Source organism: Acomys minous, assembly GCF_964271855.1.
Source record: "Acomys minous genome assembly, chromosome: 7".
Taxonomy (NCBI): domain Eukaryota; kingdom Metazoa; phylum Chordata; class Mammalia; order Rodentia; family Muridae; genus Acomys; species Acomys minous.
Genome location: NC_140488.1, coordinates 22,609,565 through 22,628,746, shown reverse-complemented (window position 1 = coordinate 22,628,746; position 19,182 = coordinate 22,609,565). Strand labels below are relative to the sequence as shown.

The 19,182-nt window shown below is 39.2% G+C and overlaps 1 protein-coding gene across 3 annotated transcripts in view; it reads right to left on the bottom strand.

Annotated features, from left to right (window-relative positions):
• USP26 (ubiquitin specific peptidase 26) overlaps positions 1–19,182 on the bottom strand; it is a 52,705-nt gene that overhangs the window by 29,751 nt on the left and 3,772 nt on the right. For 2 of the 3 annotated variants that reach the window (XR_014780711.1, XM_084790099.1), the window contains exons 3-5: positions 19,083–19,141; positions 17,477–17,520; positions 13,092–13,154 (exon numbers count right to left, since the gene is read on the bottom strand). The gene's annotated coding sequence lies outside the window, so the exon portion shown is untranslated. The remainder of the gene's footprint in view (positions 1–13,091; positions 13,155–17,476; positions 17,521–19,082; positions 19,142–19,182) is intronic. The other variant, XM_084790100.1, reaches the window with a different exon arrangement.

The window sequence follows — 19,182 nt, the reverse complement described above, 5'->3', positions numbered from 1 at the left end:
GTGCCATTCCCTGATGTAGAACCACCTTTACTAGGTCCTCCAGCAACAGTAATTTGATCTAGTAATATATTTGATTGAAATGATTTGATTTTTTAAAGTTTAAAGGCAGCCTAACAATAACTTAAAACAATATGCAGTAGCCCCAAAGGACTAACTTGACAATTTTTCCAGGACCAAATAAAACAGAGAAATTTGGTGTGGCACTTCCCTCACTGCAATTAACCAACTGTCCCCCTGATTTTGCATGCCTGCTAGTAGCTTTTGGCCCTTTGTGATCTTACTTTCCCATGTTTCAGATCAATGCTCTATCTTTTTATCTCTCTGTACAGTACAGCCTCTTCATTGCCTAGAACATGACCTGAGTAATAGGATCTTTGGGGATTGTGCCACTAGAGTACTTTAATTGTAATAGAGGTAAGTTGGTAGTGTGTGCTGTTGCAGTACATAACAGGCTTATGGTGGGAGGATTGCTTGGGCCCAGGAACTGGAGATCAGGCTAGGTAATACAGTAAGACTCCATCTTAAAAAAAAACCAAAACCAAGAACATTCTCATTTTATGTTATAGCTAAGCTAGAACTTGGGTAGATATCAATGGCCTCAAAGTTCCCTATATGCTTAGTAAAAACCTGGTACTATTAGTATATTTCTGATATAAGATTAATATGTAGACTATATAAAGAACTTAGACAACAAAAAGTAAAATAAATGAGTGGGTTTGGAATATAAATACAAAGTTTTTAAAAATAAATGAATAAAAATGGCTAATACAAACATCAGAAATGTTCATTGTCCCTAGCAATAATGGAAATGTAAACCAAAATGACAACTTTTGAGACTTCATCTCACCCTAATCAGAATAGCAAAGATAAACAAAACAGCTTGTAACAAATCCTGCTGAGGATGTTGGGGAAAGGAACCCTTCATTCACTGTTGTGGGATTGCAAACAGATGCAAATACTCTAAAGTTCAGTATGGAAAATCCTCAAAAAGCTAAAAAAAATAACCCAGTATTCACCGGCATGTGCCCAAAGGACTTGACATCCTACTCCACAGATACTTGCTCAGCCATGTTCTTCACTGTTGAAGTCACAATAAGCAGGAAATAGAAACAACCTTAATGTCCTTCAACTAACAAATGATAGTGAAAATGTGGTGCAAATACACTATGGAATAATAGCCTACTGTAAATAAAAAATGAAATCATTAAATATGCAGGTAAATGTAGAGAACTAAAAAAGATCATATTGAATGAGGTATCCCAAACTTAGAAAGAAAAATGTTGTAGTTTCTTTTATTGGAGGCTCCAAGCTCCAAGTCTTAAGATGACACTAAAAAAAAATTTTTTTAAAAGATAAGATGACATAGCCTGTATTAACTACAGAAACCAGGAAAGTATAATGAGGCCATTTTCAGGATAGGGACTTTGGGGAGCAAAAGAGAGGAGAACAGCAGTTTATAAGTAATGTGACCTGGCAAACGGGAAAAGGGGGTTTCCTTAGGGACAGGGAAGGCATTAAAACAGAAGAAAGTGGAGGGACTCCAAGATGGCGGTGAGCATCGTGGACCGTGTTTAGAAGCTCCAGTAAACAATTCAGGGAATTGCACAGAATTCTTAACCAGGAACACCAAGCTCCCCGCCCCACTACAGCAGGAGTACTCCACAGTTTGAAAGGATCAAAATACAGAAAACCTGCATACCCCTGAACACTGGAGGAGCACAGATGTTCTCAGATCATAGCAGCAGCAGAGGCAGCAGAGGTTTACAGCTGGGAACCCTCCGGTAGAGTCAATCAGCATTTTGACTGGTGGGAATTACTGCAGGAGAAGGGACTCAGTGCAAGATTTGGGACCCGTGACCCTAGTTGAACTCAGCACGCGGCTCATGCTTGAAGACCCAAACTGGACTTGGTGCGTGGTTCAGCCCCAGACCCTAGCTGAGCTTGGCACCTGTTTTGGCCCCTGAGACTCTAGCTGAGCTTGGCAGGTAGTTTGGCTCCTGAGACGCTAGCTGAATTCAGCACGTGGTTTGGGCCCAGGCAACATAGCTGAACCTGGTGGGCAGTTTGGGCCCAGAGACTCTGGCTGAGCTTGCAGTACGGTCCGGGCCCTAAGATTCTAGCTGAACTCGGTGAGCTCAGTGTGCGGTTTGGGCCCAAGACCCTGGTTGGAATCACTGCTAACTGGACTAAATATGTGGGAGACCCGTTTGAGTCCAGAGACGCGAACTGCATTCAACACTCAGGTTGAGTCTATAGACGCTAACTGGACTCAGAGTGTGTGTACAGTTTGGGCCCCACGACACTAACCTGGACTCTGTGGGCAGTCTGGGTGCCAAAACGCTACCAGGAACCATAGACCAGTGGAGCATCACAGCTCTGGGACTAAGGAAATCTCGGGGAGACAGGGAGTAGAGTGGCCATCAGACACCCTCCGCCCGACCTGGTTCAGTCCCTGGAGAGCTCTGGTGCCACAAGGTAACCCAGAAGGCTGTGGACACTTTGGCCTAACCCAGAGCACATACTGAGTCCCAGGACAATTACAGGACCCACAGTACAAGGGAGCTGGGGATCACTGGCTATGAGAGACCCAAACTACCAGGCTGGCCTCCTGTCATCCAGACCAGTAAAGCATCAGAGCTTCTGGCCTAGGGAAATCATGAGAAAGCGGGTGAATCTATCTTCATACTCCCTCCACCCAACTCCAGAAGCTATCTGCCAAAAACAGAAACAGCAAAATGACTAAAGTACAGCATAAAATCATATGCAAAAAAAAACCCAAAACAATATGGCATCTCCAGATCCCAGCTATCCCAAAGAAAACAACCCAGAGAATTCAAACACAACGGAAATACAAGAAAATGACCTCAAATCTTAGAAATGAGGATGATAATTGAGGAAACAAATAAAATTCATAACCAAATGCAGGAAGATGCAGCCAAACAGGTGGAAGACATAAAAGAAGCCTATAGGGAGGCACTGGAAAAATTCAGAAAATACGAACAACCAGATGAAGGAAATCAATAAAACTGTTCAAGCTCTGAAGGCCTATAAAGAGACAATAGAAACACTCAGGTATATACAAATAATCAGGTGAAATAAATCAATAAAACAAGATCTGAAGATGAAAATAGATTCAATGATAAACACACAGACAGAAGAAAAACAGGACCATGAGAGCTCAGAGAGGAAGGTGAGCAACACAGAAGTGATCCTGTTTAACAGAATGCAAGAGATGGAGGAATGAATCTCAGGTCTAGAAGATACAATTGTAGATCTTGAAGCAACCATTAAAGAAAAATGCTAAATCTTGAAAAAATTCTGACACAAAACAAGCAAGAAACCAAGGACACCATGAAAAGAAGAAATCTGAGGATAATAGGCATTGAGGAAAGAAAAGATGCCAGACTCCAAGGCCCAGAAAACATTCTCAACAAAATCATAGAAGTAAACTTACCCAATCTAAAGAAAGAGGTGCCTATAAACATAGAAGAGGCCTACAGAACACCAAATATAATAGACCAGAAAAGAAAACTTCCCGTCACATAATAATCAAAACACAAAACATACAGAACAAAGAAAAAAATAGTAAAAGCTGCAAGGGAAAGGGCCAAATAACATTTAATGGCAAATCTATCAGAATTACACCAGACTTCTCAGCAGAGACCATGAAAGCCAGAAGGGCCTGGACAGAGGTCCTGCAAACCCTAAGAGACCACAGATGCCAGACCAAACTACTTTACCCAGCAAAACTATCAATAACCATTGACGGAGACAACGAAATATTCCATGATAAAAACAAATTCCAACAGTACCTATCCACAAATCCCCCTTTACAAAAGGTACTAGAAGGAAAACTCTACCCCAAAGGGACAAGCTACAACCAAAACTACACAAGAAATAGGTAACTACACCATCGCAAAAACACAACCACATGAATGCTCTACTGGAACCAACATCAAAATTAAGACTCTTAACAGTCACTGGTCATTAATATCTCTAAACATCAATGGCCTCAATTCTCTAATAAAAAGACACAGACTAACTGAATAGATGCATAAACAAGATCCAACATTCTTATGCATTCTAGAAACACATATCACCCATAAAGATAGACATTACCCTCAGGGTAAAAGGCTGGAAAAAAATTCCAATCAAATGGCCACAAGAAGCAAGCAGGCATAGCCATTTTAATATCTAACAAAATAGACTTTCAACCAAAATTAATCAAAAGGGATGAGGAAGAACACTTCATACTCATCAAAGGTAAAGTAAACCAAGATGACATCACAATTCTGAACATCTATGCTCCCAATACAAGGGCACCCACATTTGTAAAAGATCTATTCATGAAGCTTAAACCACACATCGATCCCCACACAATAATAATGGGAGACTTCAACACCCCACTCTCATGGAAGGATAGGTAATTGAAACAGAAACTAAGCTGAGAAATAACATCATTAACCAATGCCATGTATCAAATGGATCTAACAGATATCTATAGAGCCTTTCACCCACACAAAAAGGAATATACCTTCTTCTCTGCAGCCCATGGAACCTTTCCAAATTGATCACATCGTAGGTCACAAAGCAAGCCTCCACAGATACAAGAGGATTGAAATAATACCTTGTATCCTATCAGATCACCATGGTCTTAGGCTGCACTTCAACAACAACAGAAATAACAAAAAGCCTGCACATACATTGAAACTAAACAGCTCTTTACTTAATGATACCTGGGTCAGGGAAGAAATAAGGAAAGAAATTGAAGACTTCCTGAAATTCAATGAAAATGTAGAAACAACATACCTAAATTTGTGGGATACTTTGAAAGCAATGCTAAGAGGAAAATTCATAGCACTAACTGCCTTTAAAAAGAAATTGGAAACATCCCACATAAGCAACTTAACAACATAGCTGGAAGCCCTAGAAAAAAAAGAAGCAGAAACACCCAAGAGGAGTAGATGTCTGGAAATAAACTCAGGGCTGAAATTAGTAAATTAGAAACAAAGAGAACTGTCCAAAGAATCAGCAAAACTAAGAGCTGATTCTTTGAGAAAACCAACAAGATAGACAAACCATTAGCCAAACTAACTAAAAGACAGAGATACAGTATACAAATCAGCAAAATCAGAAATGAAAAGGAAGACATAACAACAGACACTGAAGAAATACAAAGAATCATGAGGTCCTGCTTCAAAGGCATATATGCCACAAAATTTGAAAATCTAAGGGAAATGATTTCTTGATCAATTCCACTTGCCAAAATTGAGTGAAGAACAGATAAATAAGCTAAATAGTCCCATTTCCCCCTATAGAAATAGAAGCAATCATTGATAGGCTTCCAACCAAAAAAAGCCCATGTCCCCTGGAAGGGGAAGCCTGGTGGCACTCAGAGGAAGGATAGCAGGCTACCAAGAAGAGACTTGATACCCTATGAGCATATACAGGGGGAGGTAATCCCGCTCAGTCACAATCACAGGGGAGGGGAGTAAGGGGAAAATGGGAGGGAGGGAAGAATGGGAGGATACAAGGGTAGGGATAACAATTGAGATGTAATATGAATAAAGTAATAAAATATATTTTTAAAAAACAGAAAAAAGTAGAAGGAGATTAAAAGGGAATGACAGAATACAAGTAAACTGATAAAGGAACTATCCTTCACTACTAACACAAAGGTTGGGTTGGGCTGGGTTAGCTGTAAGAGAACTTCCTGTAAGTAGTATGTAAAGAAAATTATTTTAAAGTGACAGGAGGGCTGCGAATATATATCAGTTGACAGAGTACATGGTGTAATGCCTGAGGCCCTTGTTTCCAACTCCAGGAGAGAATAAACTTGGCATTATGGCACACACCCATGATTCCAGCACTCAGGAAATAGAGGCAAGAAAATCAGATGTTCACGCTCTATGGCAAGTTTGAGGTCAGTCTGTGATACGAAAGAAAAAAGTTATGAAGAAGGGAGGATGGAGAAGAAAGGGGAGGAAGAATAAAGGAGGGAAGGAAAACAAAACCCACTCAAGTTGAGACTAATACTACTGCTTCATATTGTATCACAAATGCATAATGGCTATGACCAGTGCAAAGTCAAGTTCTGTCCTTTGGTAAGACATCTGGATCTCACCAGACCTTAAAGATTTTATTAATTTTAAAGAGGCCATGAATCTGAAAGAGAGTGGGAGGGATGTCTGGGAAGGTTAGGAAAGAGGAGAGGAAAGAGAGAAATGTTTTAATTAAAATATAATCTCAAAAAATAAAAATAATTGGCTTAAAGAAAAGATTTTTATTATTTTTAATTGTGTGTGTGTGCGTGCAAGTAAGTGTATGTACATATGCACATATGAGTTCAAGTGCCTACAGGACAGACATCAGATATTCTACTAGAGCTGCAGGTGGCTGTAAGTTACTTGACATGGGTGCTGGGAAACAAACATGGGTCCTCTGTAGGACTAGTATATGTTCTTAACTACGAAACTGTCCTTCCTGCTTTTCTTCTTTTAAGAAAGATTTTTAGGGCGTGGTAGTGCATGCCTGTAATTCCAGCACTCAGGAGGCACAGGCAGGCAGATCTCCGTGAGTTCGAGGCCAGCTTGGTCTACAAAGTGAGACAACCAAGGCTACAGAGAAAAAATCCTCTCTCGAAAAACAAAGACTTTTTTAAAAAAGTAACTCTCAATTTTATCCTAAGTGTGGGGGAAAAAGTCTTTATGTGTTATTTGTAGATACTTTCTGTCCTATGTACCACCACTTTAGCCTTTCCACCAAATGTGCAAAAGTTCAACGAACCTTACAGGCCCATCTGGCTCATCTCCCATCCTCTTGAGAAGCTACCCTCTCACAGCACATTGAACAGCCCATGAATACAAACAGGCCTGAAGTTGACAATGAGAACAGCCAGCCTACTTGCTTCATAACTATTCACATACTGCTTTACAAAATGATTTTGAATATAGTCGTTGGAAAGATAACATTAAACATTTATTATGTTGTTGATTTTCACAGAATCCTTTCAAAACTAGAATTAATAATTCAAATAGACTATCAATGAAGTTGGAATTAGCAAGGGCGATATTTTACTGCAAGCAGTATAGTAATGTGTGTAATGTTTAAACTAATTACAGCTTTTAGTGAAAAATCTGAAATGAGAAGTGGTTCTTTAAATAGAAATCTGATAGTCCATTCACAAAGTTAACACTGACTTTCCAATTCACTATCCTAATTGATTTTAATAATTACATAAGCTAAAAATGACTTACTAAAATCACATAGCCTTTTCTATAAATAAAATAAGACAAATGCTTATTTATGAGTTAATAATGGAATGATGTCCATTCAAAGCATCTTCACGGATCCTTAGAAATAATATACTTTCCCCCAAGGATATCTAATGGTTCAATTTCTTTCCTGACTCAGCCAGTGAGTCCCCCAACTTCACAGAAAACATGTTTGAGAGCCGTGCTTTGTGTGCATGCCTAAAGTTAATGCTTCAGAGTGTTGATATAAAAACAGTGGGCCCCAATCCAGCCCAAGTGAAGTGCTTACTATCCTATTACCTGCTAATTACGTGCTTATAAAACATGATTATTAAATGCACTTAGAAAGTTCTATATGGCTAAACTCAAACTTGATTCAACTATGCACACTCCCATGACTCACTCTCTACCTCTTGTGCCTCAAGCCTAACCCTAACACATCTCTAAAAGCAGCCACTAAAAACTTTAAATTCTAGACCAAGTCTTTGTAGCAGATGAATTTCCCAAGCAGGACATACCAACTAGCCTAAACAATGACAGCACTAGCCACCTAATCCATAACATTTCTTCCCAAATATTCTTGACCTATTACCCATCACTAGCCTTTTGATTATGGATTAATAATTTAAAGTCAATAAGTCAATATGCTTCTTGCCATTCCTTCACCTGAAACTCGAGTAAGCCTTCTGACTTTTCTGGACTAATTCTGAATTTTGTGTTCTCTGGAGAAGAAAAAGTGTATGCAAGAATAGAACTAATGATAAATAGCAGATGACCACTGTCAACTAAATCACAAGCTGCCACCTTTTCTCACAAGCCTTCTGTTTCTTTACTCACACTGTGGGAACTGATCTGCAAGGGCTCTCTTAGTCTTCAGGGAGTACTGAGAAACCCTTCAGTGTGGCTTTCACTGCTCATATAAGGCACTTCAGATGAACATTAGACATAGTACTTCCTTACAAGAATACACCTTTATCCTTTAAGTAGGCTTCTTTTTCCTCTCATTTTTAGAGTATACTGGAAGAGTATGTTAAAAACTGTGGAGGGATCAAACATAAATATACACAGATATAATGTTACTTTAAAAAGATCTGTGAGAAAAAATCCTGAGAAGCTTCAATGAAGGAGCTGGTTCATTTACATACTTAGGAAGCAAATTTATATGGAACAGCAAATACCTTACAAAATAAAGTTGGCCTTGAACTATATGTACTAGCATCTCTGATCAGATATTTCCTCGATCAAGTCTTCTTGGAATGAATGGCAAAATTTAATGCAAAATTCATCCCAGGCTTTAACATAAACCATTATAAGCAGAAACAGATTTATAGCCTGAGTATAGAATCATTCTTTATTCTTTTAGATCCTAAGAGTCTAATAGCCAAATTAATTTCCTAGTTATAATGTTAATACACCTAGTATATTTGTAGGACAAAAGCAAGCACAGATATCATTATACTATGAGTTTGCATGGCTAGGTTATAAGTAATATATTTGTGATACAGGATATCTTTTTGGGAACTTGACACAAGCTATGGTCACCTGGGAAGGAGGAACTTCAGTTGAGAAAAAGCCTCCATCAAGCCTGTGGGGCAGTTTCTTGATTAATGGTTGATGTGGGAGGGTCTAGCCCACTCTTGGCAGTGGTCCTGTGCTGTATTAGTAATCATGCTGAGCAATCCATAAAGAGTAAGCCAGTAAGCAACATTCTTCATCTTTTCTGCTTTAGCTCCTGACTCCTGGTTCCTGCCTTAAATTCCTACCCTGACTTCCCTCAAAAAATGGACTGGAACCTTCAAGGTGAAAGAAACCCTTTCCTTTTCAATTTTTCAGTCAGTACTTTATCACAGCAATAGAAAAACAAACAAGTGTCACAGACAAGTCACACTAGTGCTGGGAAAATGTCCAAGTCTGACTACAGAAGTAAACTGATTGTTAGATCCAAACCGGGCCCCTAAAGTGGCAGTGCTGCTGACAATATCCTAAATGACAGCCTGGGCTCAGCTTGGGCTGAGCTCTGACTGGGGAAGCAGGATTGCTATCAGATAAGCAACTCAGGGAAAATGATTCAGCATTCCTCAGAAATCTCCTGAGGCAAGTTTGTGTTTCTTAGGAAAAGTCATTACTTCCCTTAACTGTCCCCAGTGGTCAACTACCTCAGGCAATGGATGTCTAGTTGCTGATTAACCCAGTCTGGAACAACAGATCAAAGCCCCCAAGCAAAATTCCAGCCTATTCTGGCCCACACCTCTCTTCCCACCACTACTAAAACTGACTCATTGTTTCCTGCTGTCTGCTGTTCTCTGTACCTCCCCCAAATGAGGCACCCCAGCAGTTTGAATCCCTGAATAAACATTTAATTCGACAGAGTGGTTTAGTTCAGTGCTTTCACTGAGCCCTTGCTTACCCTGATCAGTCACCTAGTGTCTAAGGTGGCAGCTGCCATTTGTGCCCTCACAGTTCTCCCTGTATAGCAAACTTTTCTGCTCTGGCAACCCACTTCTCTTTGTGGATTATTACACTTACTCTATCTTAGAATGTCAAAACAAGTGCACTCACAATTTTCTAAGGCTTCTTTATCTAAGCTATAATAGTTTCTTTTCTTCACCTCATTAGAGAAATTGGGTACAGATTCATTTCTTCTCATGGTTTGCGAGGGAAGAAATGGTAGAAGAAAGTGGCTCACATCATGGTGGCTAGGAATAAAAAAGACTTTCTCTTTTTTCCTTTTTAATTCTATCTGGTGCTTAGCCTACAGAATTAAATAATTCACATAAGGGGTGAATCTTCACCCATATTAATCTCTGGGAATGTTCTCATAGACACACCAAAAGGTGTTGTGAGATTTTAGATGGCCTGAGTTCAGTAGGGACATTATTAGCTAGATGGCCTGGCCTCAGCAGTGATATTGTTAGCTAAAGAAACATAAGATTCCAAGAGGCTTGGACCTAGCATTTTCCAGCTGAGCAAACAGGTTGAGAATTGCAGGCTGATAACAAGAACAAACAAGATTCTCCACTAGCCTCCACCTCAACCCTGCCCCTGGAACTTACTACCTCAGACCCCACATACCTGAAAGCTGTCTCCCCCACTTAGAATTTACTACCTCAGACCCCATTCACCTAAAAGGTCACATATTGTTAGCCCTTCACCTGATAACTAACCATGGTTGTTAAGTTCTGCTTCTGTCAGAGGGTATTTAAACCCTCCACCATTACAGAGCAAGGTCTCTCATCTGTAAGGAGCTTGGTGGACCCCAACGCATCGCCTAATAAACTCCTTTGCTTTTGCATAGACTTTGGACTGTCTCTCAAATGGGCTTTCCAGGGATAAACTCAGAAGACCTGAGTTTAACAGTGTGCCTTATTAATCTCCCAAGCACTTCTCAGGTTAAACAAGCAGACAGCTACTCTTAAAAACAAACAAACAAACAAAAAACCCAAAAAACAAAAAACTTCTATGAAATCTTAGTGCTGCCTGTATGCATGTGCATGTAGGACCATCTACCAGAGCATGGGTAGCCTTTCAAGGATTTTATATAGCCATTTACACTGGGATAAATCCTTTCTCAAGCCATGTACTATTCTAAAAGAAGGTAAAACCTTCGATCCTGCAGAGAAGCTAGTTAAGCTCTGGAAATAAACAACCTAAATGCTCCAGGAAGTTTCTAAAAATGACCAGATACATTAGTCCTCTCATTCTCCAAGCGTCTGTAAACAGTATCAAGTTAAAGGATAAGCTAAGCTACCTAGAAGATGCTCAGACCACCAACAGAGCTAACTAGATGAAGCAGGTTCCACTGAGCTGTTTGGAAGATGCTCAGACAAGCCAAGCTGTCTGGGATAAGTTCATATAAACTGAAGGACCTGGAAAGGACACTCTCAAACCTGGTAAGCTACCTACAGGCTGTGCAGTGTGCTCCAGGTTTCTAGCTTTTATGAGTTGTTACCCATGCTGTTTTGGGCTTTGATGATGCAGCTGTCTTTGAGTCATTTCTACTCTTGTAAGTAACCCCTCACCCATTCCTGTAAGTAATCACAAAAACTCATTGGTTCACCAATTTGGACTTTGGTGGTGTCTGTACTTTTATATGTCGTTGATTCTCTATCTGTAGTGAGTAGACATCTGTTAAAGTCTCCCCAGGTATAGTGCCACACAACAAGGGGCCACATCTAAGAAAGCAACTTATTCTTCCTCTCCTAGAAGGCATAAATTGCCAGTATCTTCTCAGGTAGGAGTGAATCTTCATGAGCCATCCATGCTGGGATACTGGCCACCTTGCTTCTGTGCAGTTCTTGTGTATGCAGTAATAGACACTATGAGTTCATGTATATAACAACTCTTCCTTCTTATTTTACCTACTAAATGAAATAGGGAAATTACCATGTAGCACCTGCTATACCTTATGAAGAAATCTCCACCACCCCCCTAAAAGCCAAGGTCCTAAACTGAGTTCAAAAGCTCCAGGAAGCTAGCAGAAGAAAAGCTGCTGATTCTAACCCCAGACATCCAGTGGTTGTAAAAAGAGAAAACAACCCCCACAGTTGCAAAGACAGCTTGTTTAAGGAAAATAGCTAACATCCCATTTTGCCCCCAGTGAACCTTCTCTTTACTCCTCCAGATCCTTAGCCACAAAATTTCCACTTGCAGTCACTGAGTGACTGGGTCCTGTGGCCTGATCGTTCTGGGGTCAGATCTCAAGGTGCTACCTCTCTGGATTTAAATAAAGCATGTTCCAGCTGATCAAGTTCATTTAAATTCGCATCTTTTATTTCTTCCTATAACCTAATTCATACCTATCCTTACACTGTATAATCCTCCCATTTCATGTTTATAAGAGATGAAACCATGAACAAAAAGCACACACTACTCTTGAGAAAAAGGATGACTAGACACCAGTGAAGAGACTCTGGCCAGGCCAACCATGGCAAGCATGGCTCTGGAAGGCCTTTCTCTTCTCCCCTACACCTTCAGTATTGCTAAAAACCACTGAATTGTATTCTTAAAGTTAGTCCCCAAGGTCTAGCCCTTATTTGGCCACTTCCTCCTCCTAAGGCTAACTACCAAGGCCCAGCTATCAAAGTATTGAAATCCAGCAATCAACAGCCCCTTTGGCTCACCTAATTAACATGCCTAATTGAAATTAAGCACCCCATGCTAATACAGGGTTTCCCTTTGTACCTTTGTAAATAGCCATTTTCCTATATGCCATGTCTGTCTGCTCTCTATCCAGAGTCAGTCCCTTCTAGTCACCCCTTCTCTGGGGGCAAATGCCCCTTCCCCTTCTGTCTTGTCGTCTACCTTCTTTGTCTCTTATTCTCTACCCTTTGTCTCTCTGGGGCAAGTAAATCTCCTTTGTGCTGAGAATCCAGTCTTGGGGGTCTTGAACCAATTCTAATCCCTTCAATCAGCATGAGAGGGATGGCTAAAACTAAACTAAAACTAAAATTCCAGGCAGAAAAAAATAGGCAAAAAAAAAAAAAAAAGCAAAACCCTAAGATGAAAAGTTTTGAGGAATCAGATCGATTTAGTCATATGATCTACATTAATATTAACCAGGCATCTAAGGAGATGTTTTGGTTATAACTCTAAGAGAATCTGCTCTCACTGAGATGGGACTTCCTGATTGTTTGTTGGCCTACATGGTTTTAAGTAAAACTGCAGCTCTAATGTATATACATTCATATTAAGCAAGTACCTCTCATAGTCTAGACTTTTAGACTGTTTTAATAAACATTCACATAAGCTTTCAAATCTTCACTTGAGACCATTTTGCTTTATGAATCAAAAATGTGTACATTGCAATGCTTCTCTTCTGTAGCTCTCACATAGTCTTACCTCTATAAGAATCTTGAGAAAGACAGGCACTCAGCACAGATGGAAACAGTGAACTGAGATCTGCTGGAAAGAGACCAAATTTGGAGAAGAAAAACAGTCATTCTGAGTAGCAGGCTACGTATGTCCTTTTGTGCATCGTAAAACCTTACCACTTTTTTTCATTTGATGATCTCAGCAGGTATTTCTTACCTTTCATTGTCTAGTGAAGGGCTTGCCTACTACTAATGACTATATTAACAGGACCAGAGGAAGGAGAGCAGAGCCTCTGTGCTAACTATGAAAGAAAATTCAAAAGAAAGCTCCCAAGTCTACTATTTAGGAATTAAACAGCATGAGGCTTTCTGGGGACACTTGTGGCTATCTGAAGTTTTTTATTTCACTGTGGAACCTCAGGAATCTGGCAGACTTAGCTATGATGGGACAACCTCATCAGCTCCTTCTAGGCCTTGGGCACAGCTTTTTAAATGATATGTTCCACAGAAACAAATAGTAGTTCTTGCAAGCCATTTGGAGCCTCAAGTAGACATGTTCCCACCGTAAGAGGCAGCAAGTTCCTATACTAAGTTCCCATAAGTTCAGACACTAAGAATATACTATGAATTATGTGAAGGAAAACTTCTTTTCACATGTTTACATTCTCATGGGAAGACCTTCAATGGCTCTGCATCAAGTTTCACAAGCGGAAGTGCAAAAGCTCCTGGGAAGATCATTCTTTGTACTGCTTCTACACACGCTGTTACCAAAATTATACATACAACTCATCTGCATGAGCCACCCAGCTTTCAAAATTCCCCACAATGTAATGCTTTGTAGATTATCCTCTTTACCAAAACATACAACCTTTAAATTCAGTTAGCTACTAGGCCTCTCCCTATGTATAAAATATGAGTTTAGAAATTAAAAAGGAAGTCAGACACTTGAACAAGAAAGTATATATTTAGATTTAAAAGCATATCATCTTCTCAGAATATGGATATTTTCATAAAAACATTAGAGTAACACCAAAATGTTCAAAGTGGTCATGACTAGATAGCTGGACTGTAATTTTAAATGTATTAAATGCTGCTGAGAACTTACTCAAATGAACCAATAGTCTATCTTTTCCTAAATCTGTATTCAGCTGTGTCATCATAATTGTCTAAAATTATTCAATGTGACAACGTTTACATCTGAGAAACTGGAAAAAACCCACATACCTGATTTCTCTTTTCCTGTAGAAAGTCAACAGTTTTTTAATTACTTCTTTTAGTCTCTAGACTTTCTTTGTAACCATATATTGTAACTATAATTTAGAAGTTATTTTTAAAGGAAAAAATGAGCCTATTAACTTGTGTAAATAGTGCTTTTTCATGAAGTACTATGAAAAAGCTCCTTTTCCTCCATAAAAGAGCAATTAACCATAGGTTTGGCCTAAAATTACCTTTGCAATCTAAACTCTCTCTGGTACCCATGCATATGAGCAGCATGAAAACACATTTCATCTAAGTAAAAGTTTCAGGGGGTAAAACCACACCATAGATTAACACATTAAAACTCCAAATAACTGGGAACCCCTTACAAAGTAGCCCCCAGTTGAGGTTAAAGGGAAAGGTCTGAACCATTTGACATCTAAAAGAAATGTTCTACCTTAAGTTCTGAATAAGGTTACTTTCACTGTTGCTATGTTGTCCAAATTCTGAGGATATCTACCCAAGTAGAGACTTTCTATTTTACATTCTTCAATCTAATCTAATCTAAAATCTAATACTTAAAAAAATCACCCACTAAGCTACTCTCAAGCTTTTCTCCAAAATCTCCCAATGAAGAAATTCAGGATGACTGTGCAGTAGGTACAGAAACGTCATTCAAAAAAGAAACTATCACAATTATTAGTTATCGATGAGTAGATAAGTTTGCATCTATACCATGCCACTCCATGAAGGAACGAGGCTAGCACGTTCCTCTAGGTGATTCTGGATAAAGCTTTCTCTGAATACTTCTAGCCTCAGCTTTCTGCTTGAAGAGAAATAAAAATGACCTCTACTTTCTAGATATTTGAAGTATTTAACTAATTTCATGATAAATCACAAGGCTTTGAATTGTCAAGGTACTGTTATGAAAGAAGTTTTAGGTTCTATTTTTAACATATTTGGTTCTTTTGCCTTATTTACGTTCCTCCTTTGGCTGAGTGAGCCATGGGGTAGTGTAACCTAAAAATAAACTGTAACCCATAAAGGAAAGAAAATAATTGAATAGGACAGGGTAGGGCTAAAGCAAGAGTTACAGTCATGTTCCTATATGTGCATTCTGGAAAGCAGGACTACTTCCTGTACTGCCTGTGAACTGAGTCCATTCCAAAGGTTAGTGCACTTACTTCTCACAACATGTCTACCAACAGAATGAATCAGTAAGACCAGCTCAGTTAGTGTACTGGCTACTCTAAAATCCAAAAGTGCTGGGCACATTTGTATGGGCATTTTTTTTCTTAAGTAAATCTTTAATCCAGATCTTTTGAGGTGGGAAGATGCACCTTTAATCTGGGCACCACCTTCTGTTGGCAGCCTACATAAAGGGCATGGAAGAAGGAAATTGCTCTCTGCTTGCTGGCTCTTGCTGGGTGTGTGGGGGGGGGGTTGAGTGAGAGGTTGAGTCATTCGGTAAGTTCTGTTCCTCTAGAGACCCATGACTAATAGTTAGGAAATATTGCTGTTTAAATGTGAACTTATATTAGAGGAGCATGTTTTAAGATTTGATCCCTAGATAATGGTGATGTTTTAGACTTTCCAGAGGTGGAACATTTCTGGTGGAAGTGGGTCATTGTGGGCAGGCTTTGATGTTTTATAGACCAACCATATGTTTTGTCTTTTTTTCTCCTTTTTGATTGTGTCATGTGATCTCTCACTCCTATCTGCCTTCCTAGCCACAATACATTATATTCCTTCAACTGTAAGCTAAATAAAACCTCCTTCCCTTCAGTTGTTTTTTTTTTTTTATTGGGTATCTCAGCACAGGAAAACCCTTGGGTAGCTGTCATGCTAAGTTTAAGTCCTGCTTTGCTCTAATCTCCAATTCTTCCCTGTTGGAACAGGAGTGTTTATTTTATGCCATTGTATAATGGAAGAATATAACTTTTTTGTTTTTATTTTTTAAAAATCTTATGGGGGCTTATAGTTAAGACATTTCTTTGAGTATAAGAAAAGAATGGACTTCTGAAACACTGAGACTATGGAGAAATTTGAAGTTACAATAAGTCATTCTCTATTATGAGATAGCCATAAGCCCAGTCATATTTTTTATCTATTCTATGCATCCTAACTAGAGATACAACACGATCAGCTTCTTCTCACTGTGCTCCTAACACCATGTCTTCCCTACCACAATGTATTCCCTAGACTGGTGGTTCTCAGCCTATGTATTGCCACCCATTTGGGGGTTGAAAGAACCTTTCACAGGGGTCACATATAAGATATCCTACGTATCAGATATTTACATTAGAATTTATAACAGCAGCAGAATTACAGTTATGAAGTAGCTATAAAAATAATTTTATGGTTGGGGGGTCACAACAAAATGAGGAACTGTATTAAAGGGTCACATTACTCTAGAACCATACACCAAAACAAAATCTTTTCCTTAAACCACTTCTTGTCAAATATTTGGTCATAGTGAGGAAATTAAATAACACAAGAACTAAGGACAGTTACTGGTTAATCAAGTTTGAACAAGGTCTATCTGATGCCATGGCAGTTTAAGAAGGAATCTATAAAGCAGTGAAAGTTAAGAGATATGTAACCCAGTTAAGGGCTACCCAATACATAATACTTTATACATGCTGTTAATAAGTACATGTCATAAGACAAACTATTAAAGAGGCTGCAGTGCAAGGCCACATTTCTGGACATATACCACGGTGGGTAACAACTCCTAAAATGTGATCTTTCTTTAGAAGACCCTCTATTCTAAAATTTGGTATTCTAATATATTAAATGCTTTGATCTCAAATTGACAGGAAATTCTATAGCCCATTAGAAATCAATTCTGGGCCTGGAGAGATGAATCAGCAGTTAAGAGCTTGCTGTTCTTGCAGCGGACCAAGATTCAGTTCTCAGCACTCACATGAAGCTTCACAACCATTTGTATCTTCATTTCTAGAGGATCACATGATGTCTTCTGTTCTCTATGGGCACCAGACATATATGTGGTACACATATATACATATAGGCAAAACATGCACACACATCAGATAAATAATATTTTTAAAATGGAATCTTGATGAAGTTATTGTATACTTAGCCAGACAATTGACAGTAAAGACAAAATCAAGTTCAGATGGAGGAACTCTACATACCTGGGAACAGGAGCACAAACAGTAAGTTGAGTAAAAACAACAAAAGCAAAGTGCTTACCAATCAAGCCTTAGGCTTTGCTACTATATGAAACAGAGTCTGGCCTAAACAGAGACAAGAAAGAATATTTATTATATAGATCAAGTATTTAGTGACATCAACTTGACAATGATTTGTCACACTCAAACAAATCTTATTCACCCCTCTGTTTCTCTTATATGCCTTAGCACACAGAGCACAAATCCTTCCCACAAATTCCAATGCCTGAATTTACTGACAATTTTAACAAGATCTTAAAATGTAGAAATGTATGTTAGAAACCAGCTGAATAGACTATATAAAAACCCTACAGTGAAAATCAGCTAAGTGACTTTTAGATTCCCAGAATGCCTTTAAGTCTCAGAAACATCTTCAAAAGAAATGGAAGGATAAAGGTTTGCAGAACTGGCCTATTTATTACTTAAATTGCTTGTGTATGCTTTCTGTATCTCTATACCAAATATATGTTATGAGTGGGATAGACCCACAGCTCCCATGTTTGCTATCACCCATTGGTTGCATGGGTCCTATATTCCTACCTACTCCCATCTCAGAAATAGAACTGGCTTTCCATGTTCTATTCAAAATCACATTGTCAAACCCCCCAAAAGCTAACTGAATACTCCAACTCTCTCTTGACTCTTTGTAGTTTTGTCTTTGTACAGTCCACTCCAGACAATCCTTCCACTATCAGCTAGCTTTTCTAAAATAAATTTTAAAAATAGATAAAAATGTTGACTTAAGCCTCAGAATCCATTCTTGTGAAATGAGAACAGAATAAGGATGTTACTGTGTCTCAGTGGCAGCCACAGCACACAAGATGGTAAGTAGTAACTGGAAAAGAATGCCTCTGCCTAACTAAAGAAATAGGTTGTGCCAGGCATGGTGGCGCACACCTTTAATCCCAGCACTTGTGAGGCAGAGGCAGGTGGATCACTGTGAGTTTAAGGCCAGCCTGGTCTACAAAGTGAGTCCAGGACAGCCAGGTCACACAGAGAAACCCTGTCTCAAAAAAAAAAAAAAAAAAAGAAAAGAAAAGAAAAGAAAAAAGAAAAAAGAAAAAGAAAAAGAAATAGGTTGTGTGATTAGAGAGTGAGAGTGGCCCACAGGTAAGAACATGTACCATTCTTAGAGAGGACCAGATTTAAGTTCCCAGCACCCACATCAAGTGATTCAAAACTACCTGTAACTGCAGCTCCAGGGGATTCAATTACTCTTCTGATCTCCATACATGCATACATGCACATAACAATAAATCTTAGTGTGTGTGGGGGGAGGGGGAATAGGTTGTAGAGACAAAGTCTCTCATAAAATGAGTCAGCAACACTCTAGAAGTGACACTATCACTGTTAGTACTATGGATCTGTAGCGACTCAGGGAAAGTATTTCAACATCTATTTTAATGATAGCATGGGAAACTGTTCCAGGGGAGGCAATGACTGGTCCTCTGCAAAACATCTATCACGTCTCATAGCACACATATGTTCTGAATTTCCCTAAGTCATCTTAAAAACTGGTTCCCATTCTACCTTCTTCACTTTACATAACTGTAAGCAGGCCTTACAAGTAGCTGTCTGTCCATCACGCTCTAAAGCAGGTTCTGCAAAAACCTATAAAAAACATTTACCTGTGAGTTGGTAGTCAAGCACTACCTGGTTGGGATACAGGTGCTCTATCCCAGGGGAACTTCAGAAAATGGACGGGGAGGCAGGAGGCAGGCATGCAGA